The sequence below is a fragment of the Stegodyphus dumicola genome, chromosome 6 (assembly GCF_044657685.1).
Source record: "Stegodyphus dumicola isolate Sdum_Otavi_A_Nest chromosome 6, ASM4465768v1".
Classification (NCBI taxonomy): domain Eukaryota; kingdom Metazoa; phylum Arthropoda; class Arachnida; order Araneae; family Eresidae; genus Stegodyphus; species Stegodyphus dumicola.
The window spans coordinates 6,660,920-6,684,841 of NC_140773.1; the positions used below are offsets into that span (position 1 = coordinate 6,660,920).

At 33.3% G+C, this 23,922-nt stretch overlaps 1 protein-coding gene and 1 non-coding gene across 2 annotated transcripts in view; one reads left to right on the top strand and one right to left on the bottom strand.

The window, feature by feature from the left end:
- The window catches only part of LOC118181462 (uncharacterized), a 164,300-nt gene that overhangs the window by 68,828 nt on the left and 71,550 nt on the right, over positions 1-23,922 (top strand). The gene's annotated exons all lie outside the window — the stretch shown is intronic.
- Positions 9,863-9,933, bottom strand: TRNAG-GCC (transfer RNA glycine (anticodon GCC)). Its single transcript has one exon. It is a non-coding gene; the product is annotated as a tRNA-Gly (tRNA).

Genomic DNA, 23,922 nt, shown 5'->3' on the forward strand with positions numbered 1-23,922 from the left:
CAGCAGGGTTTACGACCGTGACATTCAACAGCGGTAAGATGACCCTTGAAAGAACATCTCAGCCTAGTGCTGAACTGGCCGCAGCTGGAACAACACCGCTTACTTCATATCACGAAAACGCTCTTTTATTCTAGAATTGTTCGACAATGCTTTTGAAAAATACGTTTCCTGTTTTCGCATCTTTGATCGGCGAGGTCTCGTCGGGATTTTCTGTATTTAATTGATTAACCATTCGGATTTTCCGAAATCTAGCAGGGTCGTCTGAAGGTCATCTCTGTTATCGGAAAGTGTCTGTACATAGAAGTGTATTGGTTTCTTACTTCCAGGGTTTGGAAATTAAGGACTTTTCCGTTAATGGGGAGTGCCTATTAAAGAGGAATGTCCATTAACGAAGATCTGACTAAATGCAATAAAAGGGAGGGGGCTTTGTTTAGACGGCTTCCCATAGGGGCTCTGTTTTAACGTTTTGTGTGTTACCTTTAGTTATTAATATCATGTTCTTTCCACTTAAACCACAAAATTCAATTCAATAGCAGTATCGCAAAATAATTTTAAAATGAGAATATCTTTAGAATTTCCGATACACAGTCTCGCGCGCTGGAAATATATATATATTTCCTAAACAGTATTGATTAATTGATTATATTATCTCCTAAGTTTAATTAAAGAAGAATTATTTTAAAAGAGTAAATCCATACTGGTAAGTTATATTTTGAAAGATGTTTTGAAGTAATTTGAAATCAAAATGTTAATAATGTTTTAACGGGGACTGGAGTTAAATCATCATGAAGAATAAAATTTCAATTGTAAAAGGAAAAATTAAAAACATGTAATCATTGTCATTGATCGGAAATTAGTTGACTTTTCAAGGGGAACAAACCAACTCCCGTTCAATGAACAATAATTGATAAAAATACGTAAATACGAAAGCGTTTCGTCTTTTAAGCGTTAAAGCCAAACCGGCAATTCTAGTCAGGTCAAATATTTCCGCGAATAGAAGGGATTATGAACCAATGATGATACTCAAAGAACTAATTCTTATGAAGCATTTTAGTCAATTCATATATATAAGAATAAATTGAATTTAATTAAATAAATTTAATTTAAATACAAATTTAATTAAATATTCTTTGCGCCATTGCTGCAAGGAATGAAAATTAAAATTTAAACAAATTTAAATTTAAATTTTAACAAACACGTATAAAAGTAAAAAAGCAAATTTAAAGCCAAAATAAAGAAAAAAAGCCAAAATAATTTAAAAAAAAATTTTTTTTTAAATGTGCAAACATATAAAAGATTTAATTCTCGAACTAATCTACAATATCATTTAAATTCAGAAGCATAAGCAAAACAAGTGCAAAACCAATCCATGAAAATAAATTCACTAATTTAGCAAATTAAAATTAAACCAAACAATTTTTTTAAAAATGCATAAGTGAATGACTCTTGAGTAGGCAGGAGACAGACTTACCAAAGGGAAGTTGCCTCCAAACCTAACTCTCCAATCATTCAATTCGTGTTTCGTCATTCATGCAGGCAAGGGTAAAAGTCAAAACCAAAAGTAAAAAGAAATATATATATTTCCCGTACAGTGTTGCCTTTCTCTCTTTGAAATCGCTGAGTTTGTTAACCAAAAATTCGTTAAAGTGTTACAAAATATGAAATCGATAATAAAAAAAAATTCCAAATTCCAAAGTAGGGCTTCCAGACGCCCATATTCGGTGGAGGATTAGGTTTTTTCAACATTTGATGGCTCTGGCTACCGCTGTTTTATCACAATGCGAGAAACATACATACATTTATGCAGCTTCTTCATTATTTAATTTCTTAAATTAATTAATTAAATAACACAGGGCGGTAATATTTGGTGGCAACAATTTGAAAAGTGAAACGGCCATTTAAAGTTTTCGACGCAAAATGACAAAACAAAATTTATAGCCTTTCTGTGCTAACAATTTCGTTTAGAAACTGGGAATTCTAGAATGAGCTAAAACGAACTAATGCGAGCTGTTAAACATAGCTCTTTCAGTGAACACACGGAAGTTTAGCTAAAACTAATATACTACAGTTCTTTATATAAAAAGTGGTGGCCGGAGGGGATCCAAAAATGATGGAGGGTATTTTAAATCTCCGTAGCATGTGAACCGAAGGTAATGAAGCAACTGTTGCCATGCTGCGAAATGAAATATCTCTGGTGTGTCCGAGCTCTACATTTGAATACACACGGTACTTTACCATATGTAATTATTTACCACTAATATTTACAACTATTTTCCGAATGTACTGTAAGCACAAATATCCATGTACAGTTTGTTTCGAATATTGTATTTACTCTCTGCATTTAATTTCACACGGCACTTTGCTATACGTAATTTTTACCACTTATTTATGTAACCTTTTGCTGATTGTACTTTAAGCACAAATAGCCATGTGCAGATTATTTCGAATATTGTACTTACTCTCTGCATTTGATTTCACATGGCACTTTATGTAATTATTTACCACTAATATGTACTGATTGTACTGTAAGCATGACTAACTATGTACAGATTGTATCGAATAGTGTGTTTACTCACTGTACTTAATTACACACGACACTTAGCTATATGTAAATATTTACCACTCATTTATATAACCATCTGCTGATTGTACTGTAAGCACAAATAGCTATGTGCAAATTATTTTTGAATATTATATTTACTTTCTGCAATTGATTACACACGGTACTTCATGTAATTATCCACCACTAATGCGTATAACCATTTACTGATTGTACTGTATGCACGAAAAGCTATGTACGGATTGTTTCGAATATTGTATATACTCTCTGCATCGGATTACACATGGCACTTCTCTGTATGTAACTACTCACCACTAATATACTACCATCTACGGATTGTAGTATATTATATTAGGATTTGTAAGCGCAAATAGCAGTGTGTATCGGATTGTACTGTAAGCAAAATATACAGTGTGTATCGAATATTATATCTACACTTGTTTGCACACGGTACTGTACTATATGTAATTTTGTAATTACTCTCTACGATTGTTTGCACACGGTACTTTACTATATGTAATTATGTAATTACTTACCACTAATATTTATCACTACTTTCTGATTATAATGTATGCACAAATAGCTTTGTACGGATTGCTTTGAATATTATATCTAATCACTGCACTTGATTATACACGGTTTGTACTAATGTCAACTTTACTTGTCCACTACTGTTATACCTAATCAAGTACTTATGTTTAATGATCCACCATTACATTATGCAATCATGTTCTGTAACTTCTGAATGCACATTGTAGCACGAAAGTGCAAAGACGTTTGTTTGTGCATACAAAAATTGTGACTCTGTAACATTTTAAAGATTTTTTATGCTTTCCCGGGCTGCGTAATGGAGTTCTGTTTCCGCTGTATGGGCATTATTCTAATAGGTATAACCTTAAGTCGGAAGCCCTTACAGCGGTGATCGGTGTGTCCGAGCTATATACAAGCAATGGTAATACGTGTAATCATTTTTGCTGTATAACATGAAAGAACAATTATAAATCTCAGTCGATTACATGAATATTTTACAGTTTCTTAAAAATTATTCTCTCTATTAATGATATTAGTGTTCTTTTAGTGATAAGTAATTTATTTTGGCAACTGAAATTATAATTATTTCGCGTTAAAAATGTTCCTGAGTTATCACATAACATAATAAAAGGCTATTTATACACTGATCGACTTCAGTTTTACGCCGAATTGTGTAAGCATGAAGGAAAAGAGAGACTGAGAAAAATGGAAGTTGTTTCCATTAAAGAAAGAGAATTTAGAGCCACAAATCTGACAAGAAAATGTTTTCAACAATGGGATTCGCATTAGGAACAATGCTTCGCAAACAAAATCTTAAACTCGAGCGTAGAATATTACCCACTTCAAATATTTGTTGCCGCCGAAATCTAACAGTTATGATCGATGGGCGTGTTTCGAAGAATCGATACTAGAAAAATGTCTGGTTGCCATAAAGGGAAACGCATAGTAGTTTCAAACTCCAGTTTTCAAGATATTTTGAGCTGGTATTTTTATTTGTTGCTTTGACATTTAATGTATTCCCAAATAGTAAGAATTAAAAATAAAAATGTTTCATATAGCATTGTGTCTGATTTTCGAGTCGAAAGTATTAGGAATATAGTTTGAGTTCATAGTTAAAAACAGCACTAAACTGGTATGGCAAAGATTGTACAAAGTAAATATGCTTCTGAGTCTGTACGACAAATTTAGAAATACATTGATTTCAAAGGGAAGAGGTTTGTTTATTTATTTATTTATTTTCAAGTTTGCTTTCATTATTGTGTGTAGCTGAGCTTTAAATTTTGCTTGATTTCCATACGCGTAATTTTTTCAACCATCATGTCATCATTTATAAGGAATATATGAATAAACTCGTATAATGCGGTAACATGCAAAACGTAAAGAAAAATCTGTTAATAGGGGGACCGGAAAGTAATGTCGCTTTCTTACATTAAATTCACACGAATAAATTTTTAATACGTTTTTTTGCACCTTCCTTTTTTTGTTGCAATCAGTTACACCGAAAGTATTACTTTATGTCTTTAATGTAATGTTTAATAATTTTAATTTTAATGGATTTAAAATGGATTCAGAAGGGATTTTTCTTGACGTTTGTACGTAACCTGTATGTACGTACGTATGTATGTATCTCTTATAACTTAAAAACGAGTGTCCTCAAAACGTTGAAATTTTGTACATGAGACTGCTATAATATGTAATTTTGCACCTTCCTTTTTTTGTTGCAATCAGTCACACCTAAAGTATTATTGTATGTCTTTAATGATAATGATTCTGCAGCTTAATGCGCGAAAGTACTAGGCATGGTTATACTTTCTTTTCATAAGTATTGTTTTGTACATATATACATCGGCTCTGTGAGCTCAGTTTTTTTTATTCTCATACTCGCATGTTGGTAAACTGTGCATTTTTTGCTTTAAAAGTGATTGAATTATGTTGTTCTTATGTTCTGGTTAAGGTGTTGATGGCTTTAGTTAATCTGCATGCAATATTTTTAGAGTTATCAACAATTTAAAAGTTGTGTAAGTATTGTTAAGCCTAACGTGGCCGTCATTTGTTTGCATTTGAAACTGTTTTGTGGAATAGTGAATTCAGTTTGTGCATCTTCAGTGTCCTTTTTGGCGAGTGGGACCCAAAGTAAACTTTTAGTTTTGCGCACTGAAAAATCTGCTTTCTTGCCCACTGACCAAATTGCTTGTTTTTGCGTAGAAACTATAATTTTAATTGTAAAAATTGTTTTCTTAACTGTTTTAACTGTATTTAGTGTTTTATGTTTACAATTTTTAATGAAGCTATTTCGAGTTTTAATATATTTTTGCATTGCCGAAAAGTGAGAACTGAATTAATTGAATGAGAAGTATTTCTGTCATGAAATTCGAAGAAGTGAGTTGAAAGGAAATGCAGCAAATAATTTAATAGGCCGTACAAGGAAGTCACGTGGTGTCCAGATTTTTTATGTAAAAGAATCAATTAGTATTTTTTCCGAAATGACTAGTTTTACTACTAATAAGGAGCGAATACTTTATGTGCTGATATTCAAACAGTTTATAGTAACGTAACCATATTTATGTGTATAATTAAACATGCGAGATAGTGAGTAAACAGTAACAATAAAGAAATAATTTTTAAAAACTTAATTGATAAGATTATAAGAGAAATTCTGTAGTAATTCTTGACGTTATAAAACACTTATACTTTAATCTTCCCTTTTTACTTCCTTGTACGAAGTAAAAAGTGTAATCGCGAAAAGTTTCAGGCAGCATATTTCAACGAAAATGTCCATTTTGACTGCTAGCGAATGAAATTCAACAATTTTCTTGCGTGATATCTGTTCGTAAGAACAGAATAAATGACTCTTTTCCTCCAAAAAAATTGTAAAATTGCTTTAAAATGAATTCTGAAGAGAATTTTTCGTGGCGTCTATACGAACGTATGTACGTACGTATCTCGCATAACTCAAAAAAAAGTAGCCTCAGAACGTTGAAATTTTGTATATAGGACTGCTATAACGTGTAGATGTGCACCTCGTATTTTGGTTGCAATCGGCTGCACTAAACGTATATAAATATAGTTATATATCCACTCTGTTACTGGCCCACCAGCGGCCGAGCGGTAACGTCGCTGAACACTGGTAGTTCGGTCCGAGTTTCGAAACCCGCGAACGGGCTGGCTGCATGGGCGTTTTCGTGGTTTTCCCCATGTGTAACGGGCATACCAGCCAGTTTCCCTTAAAAAGTCCTCCACGAAGGCATCCCTCCCTTAAGGCAGATAGCCCTCGAGTGCTTTGCCATAATCTAATAAACCAAACCACTCTGTTACTCGGCTTAGTAATCTCAGTTTCTTTACTCTTATATGTTTGTAAATTGTACATTTTTTGCTTTAAAAATGATTGAATTATGTTGTTCTTATCTTCCGGTTAAGGTTTTTATGCCTTTAGTAAATCTGTATGCAATATTTTTAGAATTCTCAACAATTTAAAAGATGTTTAAGTGCGGTTAAGTTTTAAATAACATGGCGGACATATTTGTTTACATTTGAAACAGCAGAATAGTAGATTTGTTGCCAGTCTAGAGAGACTAAGCTTCGCAACAACAAAGATAACGCCTTCATTTATTATTGCGAATTAAATCATGCTTAATCCTTTCTGGAATTTTTTCGAGGAAATAACTGTTTAAGATTTACTTCGTAATTTTTAATACGGATATTTTAAGTTTTTTTTTTTTTTTTTTTTTTGCCTTGTCGCGAAGTGGGAACTGAATTAATTGAATGAAAAATACTCAGTCGTCTGTGAAAAACTGTTTCTTTTTTTATTTTGTTTGCTTAATTTCTTTTATACATCATTCTAGCTTTATTATTGTATTTGAATAGAACTTGTGGCAACGATTAGACAGTTCTTTAAATGATATAATTCTGAGTTATAATATGAACGAAATATAATACTGTTAAGTGAACCTAGCGCCAGAGTGTCGCTATGGTAAACAAATAGAGTGAATTTTAAAGAATGCATTTATTCTATTGTGGTTTTTGCGCTGTCGGGGAAGTAGATTTAATTCAATCCAATAAGTTTAAATGAAATGCAAGAAAAAATGCGTATAATTTAATTTTCCGTACAAGGAAGTCATGTGCTGTACACATCAGATTTTTTCTCTTATTCTTATGTTACACCAGTGGTCTTCAAACTCTGTTAACTCACGGAACCTTTAGAACCGTAAGGTTTTTTTCGGGGAGCCCTTCGAAAAATATATTTTAAATGCGGTGAAATAAACATGGATCTTCTAAAATTTCTTTATATCAATGCTTGGATTCAGAGGTTTTCAAACTTTCCCAATTCATGGAACCTTTAAAAAGTATGAGGTGTTTTTTCGGCGAACCCCATCCTATCCTTAGAAAAGTATATCTTAAAATAATATTTAAATTATATTAGTATAGGTACTTTACGTAAATTGAATTAAAGTATTGAATTTTTTATGAATTTTATTTAAAAAATTTTATTAAGAAATATTAATACAAAATTAATGTGAATTACATATTAATAGCATTAACTCGTTCTCCAGGTGTCACCTTCTGATTTATCGTAGCATACGAACGGATTTTTTATCCAATCAGACTCTGCTTTCTCTTCTGGGAAATATTCTTTTACGATTTCTTCAATTGCAAAAGGTGCTCCATTATATAATTTTTAACACACTTCTCTAAATGCAATTAATTTTCCCACTAGAAAACTGTTTTGCAACGCACTGCACGTCATTCTCTGTGACATAGTCAAATTTTTATTTTTTTTATTTTGTCAAATTTTTATTTGTCTCTGCGACACATAGTTTAATTTTTATTTCAAAAATTTATTTAAATTTTTGATCCGCCGAACACAATTTGAAGACTACTGTGTTACACTATCATGCATTAATCAGAATTCGAACTGGTACATTGGCATTTTTGAGAGTTATTGTCATTTTTACCGGAGAAGATCTTGTAATTTATCTTTGAATGCAACAACCTGAAAAATTTTAAAGCAATATATATTGCTCTTAAATTTTTTAAACTTTAATATTTTATTTATTATGTAGTACATCTAACTGATACCTGTATAAACATTTTATACTGTTAGTATAATTAATAAAAAAAAAACTCTTCTAGTGCCGCATTTTTTTTTTTTGCATTCAGTTACGTCAGGAGTTCTCACCCTATGGTGGCCGCCGATCGTTTAACGTGCACTGTGCGGTCACAATAAAAATGTTTTAGTTTTCCGTAAAATTCTATGTGAACGTTTTCTCATTTTTAATGAAATAGAAACTGCATCCAACACAGATACCAGCAAAAAGCGAAATGCGATCGATCTCTTTTTACTTCCTTGTGCGAAGTAAAAAGGAAGTATTGTAATCGCGAAAACTTTCAGGCAGCATGTTTCAACGAAAATATTTCTTTTGATCGCTATCGAATGCAATTTAACAATGATTTTGCGTGATATCTGTACGTAAGGACAGAATAAAATACTCTTTTCCTTCAAAAAAATTTATAAAACTGCTTTAAAATAAATTCTGAAGGGAATTTTTCGTGGCGTCTGTACGAACGTATGTATGTACGTATCTCGCATAACTGAAAAACGAGTAGCCTCAGAACGTTGAAATTTTGTATATAGGACTGCTATAACATGTAGATGTGCACCTCGTATTTTGGTTGCAATCGGCCGCACCAAACTTATATAAATATATTTATATATATATATCCACTTTGTTACCCGGCTCAGTGATCTCACTTTCTTTACTCTTATATGTTTGCAAATTGTGCATTTTTTGCTTTAAAAATGATTGAATTATGTTGTTCTTATCTTCCGGTTAAGGTTTTTATGCCTTTAGTAAATCTCTATGCAATATTTTTAGAATTATCAACAATTTTAAAGTTATTTAAGTGCCGCTAAGCCTAATAATATTTTTGACGGCGGCCATTGCTTGTTTGCATTTGAAATCTAGAGAAACTTAGCTTCGCAACAACAAAGATAACGCCTTCTTTATTATTGCGAATTAAATCATGCTTAATCCTTTCTGGAATTTTTTCGAGGAAATAAGTGTTGAGTTTTTATGTATTTTTGCCTTGTCGCGAAGAGAGAACTGAATTAATTGAAGGAGAAATACTCAATCGTCCGTCAAAAACTGTTTCTTTTTTGTTTTGTTTGCTTAATTTCTTTTATACATCGTTTTAGCTTTATTATAGTATTTGAATAGAACATGCGGCAACGATTAGATAATTCTTTAAATGATATAAATTTTGTGCATTCTGAGTTATTATGTGAACGAAATATAATACTGTTAAGTGAACCTAGCGCCAGAGTGTCGCTATGGTAAACAAATAGAGTGAATTTTAAAGAATACATTTATTCTATTGTGGTTTATGCGCTGTCGGCGAAGTAGATTTAATTCAATCCAATACGTTTAAATGAAATGCAAGAAAAAATGCTTATAATTTAATATTTCGTACAAAGAAGTCATGTGGTGTACACATCAGATTTTTTTTTTTTTTTTCTTTTTTTTTATGTGCATGTAATTAATTCTACCAACTATAAATGCACCTTAAAAAAGTAAAGTGTGCCCGCCGTCCAACAGACATTCTAGAATGTGCTCTAAGGGTCAAAAAGGTTAGGAACCCCTGAGTTACGTAATTGTTTCTTAAAAAAGATTTTCATTTTCTTTTAAATGCAGACAAAAATTATATCTGATTTTATATTGTTTTCTTTATGTATTTTACCTTTAAAATATTATTTTAGTTTGCAAATGTAGGCATTGCATCGGCCGGGAATCGAACCCGGGCCGCCCGCGTGGCAGGCGAGCATTCTACCACTGAACCACCGATGCTACGTCCGTTACTTAAATAAAACTCATCTTCAAAGGTAAATGACCCAGTTAACTCGTCTTCGTTCTAAATTGTTGATTCATTTTTCTAAGTAATTGTGATGATGTTCGTGCTCTGTTATTTTCCTTAAAGGAAACGAAAGAATTCATTTTTTTTTGAACTTAACATTAACAGTAGCGTGTTTCTAAGCGTATTTGCAACAGGAATTATCTTTAACAGGAAAGATTTTCTTCATAATAAGGATTTTATTTATAAGTAGCATTTATTTCGATTTCGGTTCAGACAACCTAGTAAACCTTACTTTATTTCATTTAAAAATATTACCATGAAATAATTTCTGTTACGTTGCCTCTAGGTATACAGACTTTTGGTATACTTCTAGTATACCTCTAGGTATACTTAGAATCATTATTATTCCATGAGAGAAAATATAATTGATGTAAAATGAATTTTGATCCGATCCGAGTTTTATATTTAAAAGCAGAGCAAAAATGCTAAGGCTTCGCGTGCTGTTTGGTACTAAAGGTAACAAAATTATTTTATACTCTTGCATGACTTCTCAAGGATATTGTTGTGTTTTTCAGACTATCCATATTTGTTTACGCTTTCTAGAATAAGTGGAAGAAATGTTATCAAATATTTACTTTGAAATAATATTTACTTGGAAGCCGTATGTTGAAGTGAATGCAATCGAACCCGTTTATGACGAAGTCGGTTATGACGAATTAACGGCTTTAATGCGTTGAACTTAATGCTACAGTCGCTCAAACAATTGAGGATACGCCTTACTTTCACTTGATAAATCCAACTTTCGATGGAAGTAACACATTAACTAGAAGAGAAAACGTGTTTTTATTTTCACACGTAACAAAAGGGTTAATTTACAGTAAAAATAACGAAAATCAACAAAAAAAAAAAAATATCTAAAAATTAAAAATTTCACTAGTATTTGAAATAAATATAGACAGATCTTTACGTCAAAAAATTAAGGATACACCAATGAAATTTTTGTGATATATCACATACAAAGACAGTGTCAGTATTTGGTTGCATGTCCTTTGGCTTTTATAATGTCCTCTAAACGTCTTGGTACCGATTCGACCAATTTTTTGGTGGTATCTGGAGATATTTTATCCCATTCTTCTTGTAACACTTGCTTTAAATGGGTTTTGTTCCTAATTTGGTGTTTTTGGACCGCTGTTTCGAGTGTGGCCCACAAATTTTCTATGACATTGATGTCAGGGGACTGTGGTGGTGTTTTCAGTTGCTGTTTACAATGAAAAAGACACCACATTTTGACATTATGTGCCGTGTGTTTGGGGTCGTTGTCGTGCTGGAATATAAAATGTCCATCTAAACCCAATTTTTTTGCACTTTCTTTAAGATTGTTGTGGAGTATATCTATATAAAGCTTATGATCCATTATGCCGTCTATGAAAACTAAATTTCCTACCCCATTTGAAGCCATACAACCCCAAACCATGACGGAGCCACCACCATGTTTAACTGTAGGACGTAAATTTTTTGGATCCAAAGCGGTGTTCGGCTTTCTCCAAACGGTGCGACGACCATCACTTCCAAAAATGTTGAATTTACTTTCATCACTAAATATAACTTTCTTCCAAAAATAATTGATGGGTCTTCAATTGATCTGATCCGAATTGATGAGTTTTTGCAAACTCCAATCGCTTTTTCTGATTTTGTAAGCTGATAAATGGTTTCTTTCTAGCTACTCGATTGCTATATCCAGCATGTCTAATCACATTTCTCGTAGTTTGAGCACTTAGACTTCTGCACATTATTCGAGAAGTTTCTGCAGCTAGTTTGACTGCACTTAGTTTAGGATCAATCTTGATATCTTTCAAAATTTTCCTTTTGGCTACATCACTCAGAATACTTTTCCTTACTTTTCCACTTTTATTTTCAATTAATCCATCGCTTTTAAATCTTCCAAAGATTTTCTGTACACACGAGTAGCTTCTACCGACAATTTCAGCTCTTTCATGATAAGATTTTAAGAAAGGAAAATCTTATCATGAAATATCATTAATTTATATTAAGGTTATTTAAATAATCATGAATTTTCATGAATTTATATTAAAGTTATTTAAATAATCATGAATTTTCATGAATTTATATTAAAGTTATTTAAATAATCATGAATTTTCATGAATTTATATTAAAGTTATTTAAATAACTCTGAATTTTCATGAATTTATATTAAGGTTATTTAAATAACCTTAATATAAATTTTCTTACATCAATACTGGTCTCTCTCAGAGGAGCCATTTTCCATTTAAAATTGCTACTTTAAATTCACATAACCAACTTCAAAAGACAAAAATAAGAGTCGAAAAAGTTTAAGATAAAATTGCCCAAACTTAGATTATGATAGTAGCAAGTAAAAAAAAAATCTAGTGGTAGTTAAACAAAAAATTTTACTGCTGCATCCTCAATTTTTTGAGGTAAAAATCTGCTTATGTTTATTTGAAATGCCTCTGAAAATTTTTATTTTAGAATTTTATCGTTGATTTTTCTTTATTTTTACTGTTAATTAAACCTTTTGTTATATCTAAGAATAAAAGTACGTTTGCACTTCTAGTTAATGGGTTATTTCGATTGAAAGTTGAATTTATCAGGTAAAAGTAAGGTGTATCCTCAATTGTTTGTGCCACTGTATGTCTTGCAAATAAATTTAATGTAGTTTTTTCAAAGTGTTGTTTCAGTCATTGGCTGTTTTAATGCCATTATTTTATTTATTTGTTTATTGCAACATTTTGACTTAATTAGACCCCAAACTATTTTTTTCTCTGTTTTTCCTGATGTTACGCAAAAAAGAACAAAATTGTTTCGGTACCTTTTTTTGCAGAAAAAAGCCACTCGGCCCTATTAGAAAGTTTGAAATGAGGGATCTAATGAAATATTCAAACTTGAAGACCAGGGGTTGTTGCGTTAGATTGGAGTGAAAAGAGAAATATTTGAATATTCTTCATAAATTTGTAACTTCTTACATTTATTTAAGTTAAGACACAATAACACGCTGAACAAATACTAATTCAGAAGTCAAACAACAAAAATCAGCGTTATATTTTCAAATTTTCACAGGACTAGTTTCGATGGTTTAACCGAACCATCACCCTTATTTGCAAAAACGCAAAATTTGCATTTTTATTTCCGAAAAGATTTTTTTGAAATCTTTCTGTTCTAGTTAAGGATCCTAATTCCAATCCATCTTTGCCTTCGGCCTTTAAAGAAATTATGTTTTAGTTCTGGTTTCATCAACAGATGGCGCCACTTGCTTATTCTTGTCCATGCTTTCTTATCTTATCTGATCATTATATCCTATCTCGTTCATTTGCGCTTTTGCAGCTAAGGATGGTGGTTTGGTAAAACCATCGAAACTAGTCCTGAGAAAATTTGAAAATATAACGCTGATTTTTGTTGTTTGACTTCTGAATTTATTTAAGTGTATTCAATATCTTAAATTCATCTGTATTCTATTAATCGCGTTATATTATTATTATGTTAAAATTCGAAGTGAATTCACGTATAGAAAGACAGAAACAGAAAGAAAAGCGCTAATTCGAAGTACGCTTCTTATTGAATTAAATTCTTCGTTAATCTGACTGTCTCTCTCCCTCTGGAATATACGATATATATGTATAAATCGTATATTCCGCCGTATAACGCGCATCTATAATGTCAAACTACATTTTTTTATTTTTAAGTTTAATCTCCATATAACGCGGACCCTTTCCTTTACGAAGAAACCTGAAAATGTTAATATGCGTAGTTCTTATCTTTTGAAGTCTTTCATTCGAAGCTTTTTCCCGGCCTTTAGAACAATGTGTATTGATACGCTGAACAAATATTAATTTAGAAGTCAAACAATAAATTGGGTTTCTGCAGCTGAGGATGATGGTTCGGTAAAACCATCGAAACTAGTCCTGTAAAAATTTGAAAAATATTACGCTGATTTTTGCTGTTTGACTTCTAAATTAAATGTGTATTGAATTTATAAAAGATAAAGGGAACAACATATGTGTGGGGAAATGCTTGAGGGAATAAATAATTCTGCAAAGAAGGTTGGTTGCGTTGCATTCAATGTAGGTGTGCATAAGAATGGAAGGAGGGACAGGAAAGAGGGACACAATTTTTGGAGGAAAGAGGGACACAATTGGGGGTAAGAATGCACTTTTGACCAGAATGAATTCGCGGAATTAGGAGGCAAATGTTTTTTCCTTCTCCAATCATGTAAATCCGTGATTTTATATATATAAAATATCGAAACTTTAGTAAATCGCATCTGCTTTAGTTTAAATACAGTTGCTCTATTGTTTCTTTTAGAAGTAAATATATGGCTGTTGCCAAACGATACGAACACAGTGCTGGCTTCAAATGCAGAGTCATTCAGTTTAAAAAGGAAAATGCAAATCTAATGCAGCAAGGATGTTTGGTGTTGGTGAAAACTCCATAGGTGAGTGAATAATGTACCAAAGAATAAATATGCATTGCGTAAAGGAGTTACATTTTCGTAAAGGAACGAAATCGCCTGTCGAAATTGGTGAACTCGGTGCTAGAAAATAACCAGAATGGATTAATTCTAAGAAAAGACAAGAAATTCTAAGAAGAAACAAGATTAATTTTAAGAAGAAACAACATATGTTTATATCTCGTAAAGTTGGCAGAAAAGATTGCAGATGAAAGATGAAGATGAGAACTTTCAAACAACTTTATATTGGTGTAGTTGATTTATGGCACGGAATAATTTGGTTCTAAGAGAAAAAATAGAAGTTTCACAAAGGTTTCCGAAGGGACCACAAATTGATAAGTTTCCAAAAGTATGTAATTGATCTGTGAAGGTTCCCCCCCCCAAAAAAAAAATCTTGTTACATATTAGAAATATAGATGGTATTCTTGTGATGTTTGATATGATAGGAAATAAAACAGTTGGTGTGAAAGGAATAAAAACGGTTCACATAAAAACAACAGGTTACGAAAAATCTCACCTCACCGTAGTGCTTTCCTGCTTAGCGGATGGTTTAAAAGACGATGCCGAAATAGTGTTTCCATTCATGTATAGTGTTTCCATTTTCCAAATAGTGTTTCCATTCATGTTCAAATAGTGAAAAAATTCAAATAGTGTTTCCATTCATGTATAGTGTTTCCATTTTCCAAATAGTGTTTCCATTCATGTTCAAATAGTGAAAAAATTCAAATAGTGTTTCCATTCATGTTCAAATAGTGTTTCCATTCATGTATAGTGTTTCCATTTTCCAAATAGTGTTTCCATTCATGTTCACGAGAAAGGATTGATGGTCAAAACCAGACAAAACGGTGTAAAATTGTAAATAAGAATTGTTTGACAAGAGCAACCTGTTGTCTTAAGGAATCCAAAAAGTCGTTTGGTTTGGATGGGAGACATGTTCAGATGCCACCTAACGGCTATTACAAAGAAATTGATGAGAGTTAACACAGATATGGCATTTATTCCAGGGGGATTAACGCCATTATTTTAGCCTTTAGGTATGTGTTTTAATAAACCATTCAAAGGAAATTTTTAATTTTTTAGACATTTTTATAAAATTACGTCATATATTTTTCAATTTTTCAAATATATAACGTACCAATGTTAGTCTACAACCAGAACCGGGTTTAGACTTTGAATTCACAGGCCGGCGCTGAAAATTCTAGTCAAATCATGGATAGCACCTTGCTTATTGTGAATCTGCCAAACCGCTTTGTTCTTATAGAGAAGGCCCACCGACGGCCGAGCGCTCAAATCGCTGAACATTGGTAAGTTCCAACCTGTGTTCGATTCCAGGCGAACGGGCTGACTGCATTGGCGTTTTCGTGGTTTTCCTCATGTGTAACATATATACGAGCAGTTTCCTTTAGAAAGTCCTCCACGAAAGCATCCCTCCCCTTAGGCAGATAGTCCTGGTGTGCTTTGCTATAATCTCCTAAACCAATCTTCTGATAGAGATGTCAAGCAGCAAAATCTGTATATGAGGATATTAGAGTGAGCATTATCATGAGTTAATTCAATGAGGTGCTGATACCGTTATTGTGATCTTCTACGTAATTGTTATCAAATAGCTCTCATTTCTGTTATTAACCCTTTGTTGCATCATGTCCACTCTAGTAGACAAAAGTTTAAATTTGTTTATTCTTCTGTAAATGCCTTAACAGATTCCATTCCTCTGTTTATTCATTCTTTAATATTAGAAATTTCAGGCTGTATAGCATCACTAAGTAAAGCATTGCTATTTGAAAATGGCTGCTACTTCTTTTTCGCAGTTAGTACAATTTCTCATAGTAAACATTGGGGCCCACCAGCGGCCGAGCGGTAAAGACGCTGAACACTGGTAGTTCGGTCCGAGGTTCGAATCCCGCGAACGGGCTGGCTGCATGGGCGTTTTCGTGGTTTTCCCCATGTGTAACGTGTATACGAGCCAGTTTCCCTTAGAAAGTCCTCCACGAAAGGCATCCCTCCCCTTAGGCAGATAGCCCTAGTGTGCTTTGCCATAATTAAATACACCACACCACACCATAGTAAACATTATATAATATTGCTTACGTTTTCTTATACTGCCGTTTTTTATTCATAATTAGTCATTTTAGACATTTTATTTTAAATGTCAGTTTGAGAAAATTGTGGAGTGGGTAGATAAAGATCTACCGAAAAGAGTGAATTGAAACTCAAATGGACTGCTTATCGAGCCAAAACACCACTGGAAATGTGTATGTTTGGCAAGGAATTTCTAGAACATTTGACATTTGAATCCAAGAGGCACAGGTTACACAATCGTAGCAAAATGAATTCAATCACAATCGACGAAATGAAGGTATTTTGGCGGATCTGTATGTGCATGTCAGTTGTAGATTTACCATTTAGAAGGTAGTAATGATCACCGCAAACAAGGCAGGTGTATTTTAATTATGGCAAAGCACACTAGGGCTATCTGCCTAAGGGAGGGATCTTTCGTGGAGGACTTTCTAAGGGAAACTGACTCGTATACACGTTACACATGAGGAAAACCACGAAAACACCCATGCAGCCAGCCCGTTCGCGGGATTCGAACCTCGGACCGAACTACCAGTGTTCAACGACTTTACCGCTCGGCCGCTGGTGGGCCTGCAAACAAGGCAGGAAATGATTTCAAATGCAATGACCGTAAATTCGTTGGGAAGAGATTTGTATGCATGTACGTATATGCATGCTGTCCACTGCAGTGAACAAATTGTAGCAATTATTTAAAACGAAATTTAAATGAAATTATTTTTTTATTATTACTAAGGTTATTTTAAGTAGACAAAATACAAACATTTTCGTTTAACTTCTCTAGATTATTTGTATGCAACAAAGGGTTAAGATGTAATAAATTAAAAAGGAGAGTAGAGTAAATGTACTTTGTCAACGAGATGAAGAATGTCTACCAAATGTTGAATGAAGATGATTAAAAAAAAAGTTTGTAACATTTTGCCATCTGTAAGAATGAAAACAGCTTTCAGTTTACATACAAGTGTATAAAAGATTTGAACATGGGACTTACAGGCCTGATAGGCCGTTAATAACCCCTGAGGGTCTGTGTAATTCCTTTTTTCCGCATAGTGGATTAAGAAGTTTGAGCTGAAATTCACGTTTCAAATGGATGGGAAGTTTGCTAAAGGTTAAATTAAGCAAACGATACTTAAGTATATAGAAGAATAACCTCTGATCTTTATAGAAAAACTGCCATCATGTGTATTATGTTACATCCAATATTATCGTCATTGTTACAATCTTATCTGTTCGAAATGCAACCTTGTCATTTGTTCTGTTATCAGAGCTCGACTTTCGTGATTTATAATCCAACTTCTCTCTAGTAATAAGATGGACGTTGCTGTTATGATATGTTGTTGCTTATTGCTTTCTACTCTAAGCAAACGCCTGGTTTCGGAAATAAATGAGACCAGCATATAGAAAACATGCTTTATTTTAAGAATAATGAATTTCCGCAAATTATCATGTTCATTCGTTTTGTACTTACTACGCATGCATTTCATTTTAACCGTTTTTGTAGTAAATACATCTGACTCTCATACTCATCTGACTCATAGCAACTTCTCTATTCCTTTACATACGAGATAAAATATATCGAGTTAAACCTCTTTTGAAAGAGAGAAAGAGTCGTTTTCCGTGCCTTTGTTTTCCCATATTCCACATTTTTGCATTGAAAATCTATTCTCACTCTCTAAATGCATGCTGATGAAAAATGCCTTTTCTGTCAAATATAATGAATAACTTTGTTGCGTCCCTTTCCACCAATACGTTTGTTTTTAAGGTGCATCATAATCTCCTGTAATAATTGTCTTTAATTTTGCCTTTGTCTTTTCGACTGTACTAAATATGAAATAAAAATTTAGTACTTAATCCCTCCCCAAAAATTAAATATGTATTATTTAATTTTATTATTTTATTTATGCCTTTGTCTTTTCGACTGTACTAAATATGAAATAAAAATTTAGTACTTAATCCCTCCCAAAAAGTTAAATATGTATTATTTAATTTATTGTGATAAATAAATAACTCAGATATTTGCTTAGAATTTTGAAGTACATCGATATAAAATTTTATGATTTCTTGCTCTGCATTTGATTTTTGGAAAGCCGTGCAATTTAAATATAGAACTTCAGACTTATAAACAGCTCATATTCACGAATTAATAAGGAATAATGCTGGCTGTAAGATTGAAAGACCAAACATTGGTTCGAATCCGCTATATTTTATTTCGATATTTTAATTTTTTAGCCAAAAGGGAACTCTCAGTCTCGGAATGAGATTTTGCATTTGGCTCACTGTAAGCGGCGTGTCACCTTTCGAATTGTTGTTACCAAATATAATCGCCCTGTATTATCTTTAAATAAATTTAATAATGAAGAATCTCCATGTACGTGTGTACGTTTTTCGTATTATGAAAAAAACAACGTCACCTAGAGCCATCCAGTTTTGTGTATGTGTATGGGATTATGGCAAAGCCTCGAGGCTATCTACCTAAAGGGAGGGATGCTTTAATGGAGGACTTTCTAAGAGCTCGTATACACGTTACACTGGCTCGTATACACGTTACACATGGGGAAAACAACGAAAACGGCCATGCAGCCAGCCCGTTCGCGGAATTCGAACCTCGGACCAAACTACCAGTGTTCAGCGACTTTACCTCTCGGCCGCTAGTGGGCACATCCAGTTTTGAAGAACGTAGTCCTCCACTCGAACATGTGTGCTGGGAAGCCCGAATTTTGAATTTCGAATTTGTTTTATTACTTATTTCATATTTTGTAAAATTTCATGAATTTTTCATTAACAAATTCAACGATTTGAAAGCGAGCAGTGGTAACACCGTTCGAAATAAAATATTTTAACTCCAGCGCACGAGACTGTTTCCATACGGTATTTATCTTTCAATTTTAATTAGCAAACTCGGCTGTATGAAAGCCATGTGTTACCTCGACCGGAAATTAAATACTTTTATCTTCCACGCGCCAGTGTGTTCCTGTTCAGTAAAGCCTTTACTTTCAAATTTAATCTGGAAGGTTATTGCGTAATAAACTAAGGGATTTAAAGGCAATAAATACAGTTCTTAAGAATACTTTTTTACTTCCTTGTACGAAGTAAAAAGGAAGTATTGTAATTGCGAAAAGTTTCAGGCAGCATATTTCAACGAAAATATCCATTTTGACCGCTTTCGAATGCAACTTAACGACGTATTTCCGTGATATCTGTACGTAAGGACAGAATAAAAAACTCTTTTCCTCCAAAAAAATTATAAAACTGCTTTAAAATGAATTCTGAAGAGAATTTTTCGTGGCGACTGTACGAACGTTTGAACGTACGTGCGTTCATATCTCGCATAACTCAAAAACGAGTAGCCTCAGAACGTTGAAATTTTGTATATAGAACTACTATAACATGTAGATGTGCACCTCGTATTTTGGTTACAATCGGCCTCACCAAACGTATATAAATATATTTATATATATATATCCACTCTGTTACCCGACTCAGTGATCTCAGTTTCTTTACTATATGTTTGTAAATTGTACATTTTTTGCTTTAAAAATGATTGAATTATGTTGTTCTTATCTTCCGGTTAAGGGTTTTATGCCTTTAGTAAATCTGTGTGCAATATTTTTAGAATTATCAACAATTCTAAAATTGTTTTAAGTGCCGCTAAGCCTAATAATATTTTTGATGGAGGTCATTGCTCTTGTTTACATTTGAAACAGCAGGATAGCGGATTTGTTGCCAATCTAGAGAAACTTAGCTTCGCAACAACAGAGATAACGCATTCATTTATTATTGCGAATTAAATCATGCTTAATCCTTTCTGGAATTTTTTCGAGGAAATAAGTGTTTAAGAATTACTTCGTAATTTTTAATACAGATATTTTGAGTTTTTATGTATTTTTGCCTTGTCGCGAAGTGAGAATTGAATTAATTGAATGAGAAATAATCAATCATCTGTGAAAAACTGTTTCTTTTTTGTTTTATTTGCTTAATTTCTTTTATACATCGTTCTAGCTTTATTATAATATTTGAATAGAACATGTGGCAACGATTAGATAATTCTTTAAATGATAAAAATTTTGTGCATTCTGAGTTATAATATGAACGAGATATAATACTGTTAAATGAACCTAGCGCCAAAGTGTCGCTATGGTAAATAAAGTGAATTTTAAAGAATGTATTTATTCTATTGTGGTTTATGCGCTGTCGGCGAAGTAGGTGTAGTTCAATCTAATAAGTTTCAACGAAATGCAAGAAAAAATGTGTATAATTTAATATTCCGTACAAGGAAGTTATGTGGTGTACACGTCAGATTTTTTACTTTTTAGTGTGATTGATTTAAATAAACATGTATTCAAATCATAAGATGTCTAATTAGAAATACGCAATATTTTTATGAAATCACACTAGCTGGACTGATTAAAAGCATTCTATACTTTTTCGTTTTTTATGCTAATTATCTTAGGCAGCTGGCCGGCTAGTTTTTTAAGAAATAATGTAGCGAATGTAAAATTATATATAGCGACCTCTAACACTCTATCGGGAATTTTAAAAAACATGCTGTTTTTAAATATTTTGTGATTTTGCTGTTTAGCTCAATTTTATTTGTCGTAAGTGCGAAGAAATATTTATAAGGTTAACATATAAAAAGTTAATAATAAAAAGACAACAACAACAAATTTTTATTAACAAAAGTCAATAATTATATGATGAGATGAGAAAAGACTGAAAAAATATAAAAATGTATGCCAACACTTAACACTGCATCGGGAATTCCGAAAAACCTTAAAGAAACCTTTCAGATATTTTTAAAAGTTTTTAAGTTTATTATTTTAAATGTAAAGTTATCATCAATAAAATTGTTGTTCATTCCATGCTTTTCTAGGAGTTAATGCGTAATATGCCATTTCAGAATTCTTTTTTCCCCTTATAGGCAAATATAGAATTCGCATGTAAATTTATTGAAGGTGCTTTCAGGAATGCTTCCAGTGTCAATTTATATCTAATTTCTTCATATTACGTATATCTTTTCCTTACAATATCTAAAACTGATATGAATTTTCTCGTTCATGTGCAATATTATGAGATCATTCCGTCAAAAGTTATTTTCCCAGCTGCGCATTTTTGCTTTCTCTCTCGGCATGCATTGATCAGAATCAGCTTTTTTTCTCGACTTGTCATTGCGAATGATTCTGACTGAAATATTCGCTGTGTCACGGTGATTAAGAAATTTCAGAGGGGGGGGGGAACTGTTTTCACTCGACCAGATTTCAGGTTTATAAGTACAAAATTACTACTATCAGCTTCAGTGTTTCTCCTTACTTGCTTGGGGAACATTAAATGTCCTGACTCGGAACAGGGAGCTTACTAAAGCTATGTTCAATAAATGTGGGAAGTAGACAAGATACACAGGAAGGGTATACGAAACCCTTTATTTTTCACTCTTTACAATAATTTCCGGACTTCGGAATACAGAGACCAACCACTTGTGGTCTGAACGTAAGAATATAAAAATATTAACTAAACTCTAACTTAACTTTGGAATAATAAACAAGGGCCTACGTGGAAGATTGGCCGTATATTAACAGGAAGCCGTATGTAGTACAGAGAACTGTTAACACTACGATACGTTTAAAATTATCACGAGGATTAAACCTCTGGCCTGGAAGGCAACCAGCAACCGAGTAAAACTACTATGGCAAGCGGCCTGCTTCGACTAACTCCTTCCTCTCTCTCGCTTGGCAAAAAGCCACAACTTAAGTACTTGGCATTCGCCAGACAAATTTGCATAAATAAGTTAAAGCTTTTAATTCTGGCCGGAAGTAGAAAATAAGAAGTGATAGTAAAGATTTAAAATAAAATAAACGTTAGTAAAACTTAAGATCCTTACACTACATATTCCAACATAATCTTACTTGCGCTTTATTTGAATAATTTTAATTGGAAAATTTCGCTTCGAAATTCATCGTAGCCATTGATCAAAATTTAATTCGGTCAGTTGTCGAAATGTACTTTATTTAATTGGTTTTTATCTACTTCTTGTGCAGTTTTTACTTTCCTTTTCCGAAAAGTTTCCTATACTGTCGGAAAAGAGTTGGGTAAACAGTAAAACAAACTGGTGCCTAAATTGTAAAGGGAAGCAAGTGAATAACAGGATATTGTAGAGAACGCGATGCTGATCTGTTTGTGAATAATTATCTGAAGAAGTGTGCTTTTGAATTTTCGCGTGTTTCCTTGAACTCAGTCAGTAGCATACTTTTAAGCTATAGAAATTGCCTTTCTCAGGTCTTGTAACTCATAATTTACATTGTAGAGTCGTTTTGATTAAGCTGATTTCGATGAGACGTAACGTCTACCATGAAAGAAAATTTCTGGATCCACTGATCGTACGTTAGTTCTGGATAACAAACATCATTTTCAAGGAGAAATGCTTTAATTTCTGTCAATAAGGACGCTAAACGTTTGAAAACGTTTCATCTCGATAACCAACGTACTCTGTTATGCAGCAGATCTGCTTACTCATTCTCCATTTCAGCTAAAAGTTCCTTAAATTGGCGATTATTAAGAGCTTCAGAGCCCACCAGCGGCCGAGCGGTAAAGACGCTGAACACTGGTAGTTCGGTCTGAGGTTCGAATCCCGCGAACGGGCTGGCTGCATGGGCGTTTTCGTGGTTTTCCCCATGTGTAACGTGTATACGAGCCAGTTTCCCTTAGAAAGTCCTCCACGAAAGGCATCCCTCCCTTTAGGCAGATAGCCCTCGTGTGCTTTGCCATAATTAAATACACCAAACACCAAATAAGAGCTTCAGCTGTAATGCATTTCATAATATTAATCACCAATTCCATAACTTGTAGAAAAATTAGTATTTTTTTAAAGCAGGAGACAGTGGCGTAGCGGGGGGGCAAGGGGGTATGAAGCCCCGGGCGCCGCTCGCAGAGGGGCGCCAAATGGTCTCCAAACAAGATTTTCATCGTATCACTATGTTTTTTTTGGGGGGGAAGGGGGGCGCTAAAAAGGTATTTTGCCCCGGGCTCCAGTTATGCTCGCTACTCCTCTGGCCGCAGATATACTGCTCTCAAAAGAATCAATTAGTAAATATGGCCTTCAGCAGGCAGAACACCCTCTAAAACCTTCTTTTAAATACTTTGTGAAAAATGTGCATTGCCTTCGCCGGGATCCGAAACTCTCGAATACGCGTCGAGTGTGCTTCCAGTTACACCGCGAAAGCACGCGGTGAGAAGGAAAAAGTGCCTTATAACAGTTCCAAGAAAAAGTTTTATTATGGCCCAGTAGGTGACCTGATTCATGACAATGGTAACGCCGAACACTGGTTTTTCGAATTTGATTCAGTTTCCTTAGAAAGTCGTCCACGAAAGCATTTCCTTCTTCGGGAATCAGCCCTCGTTGCCTTTCCCGTAATAAGTTGAATGCCCAGAATAG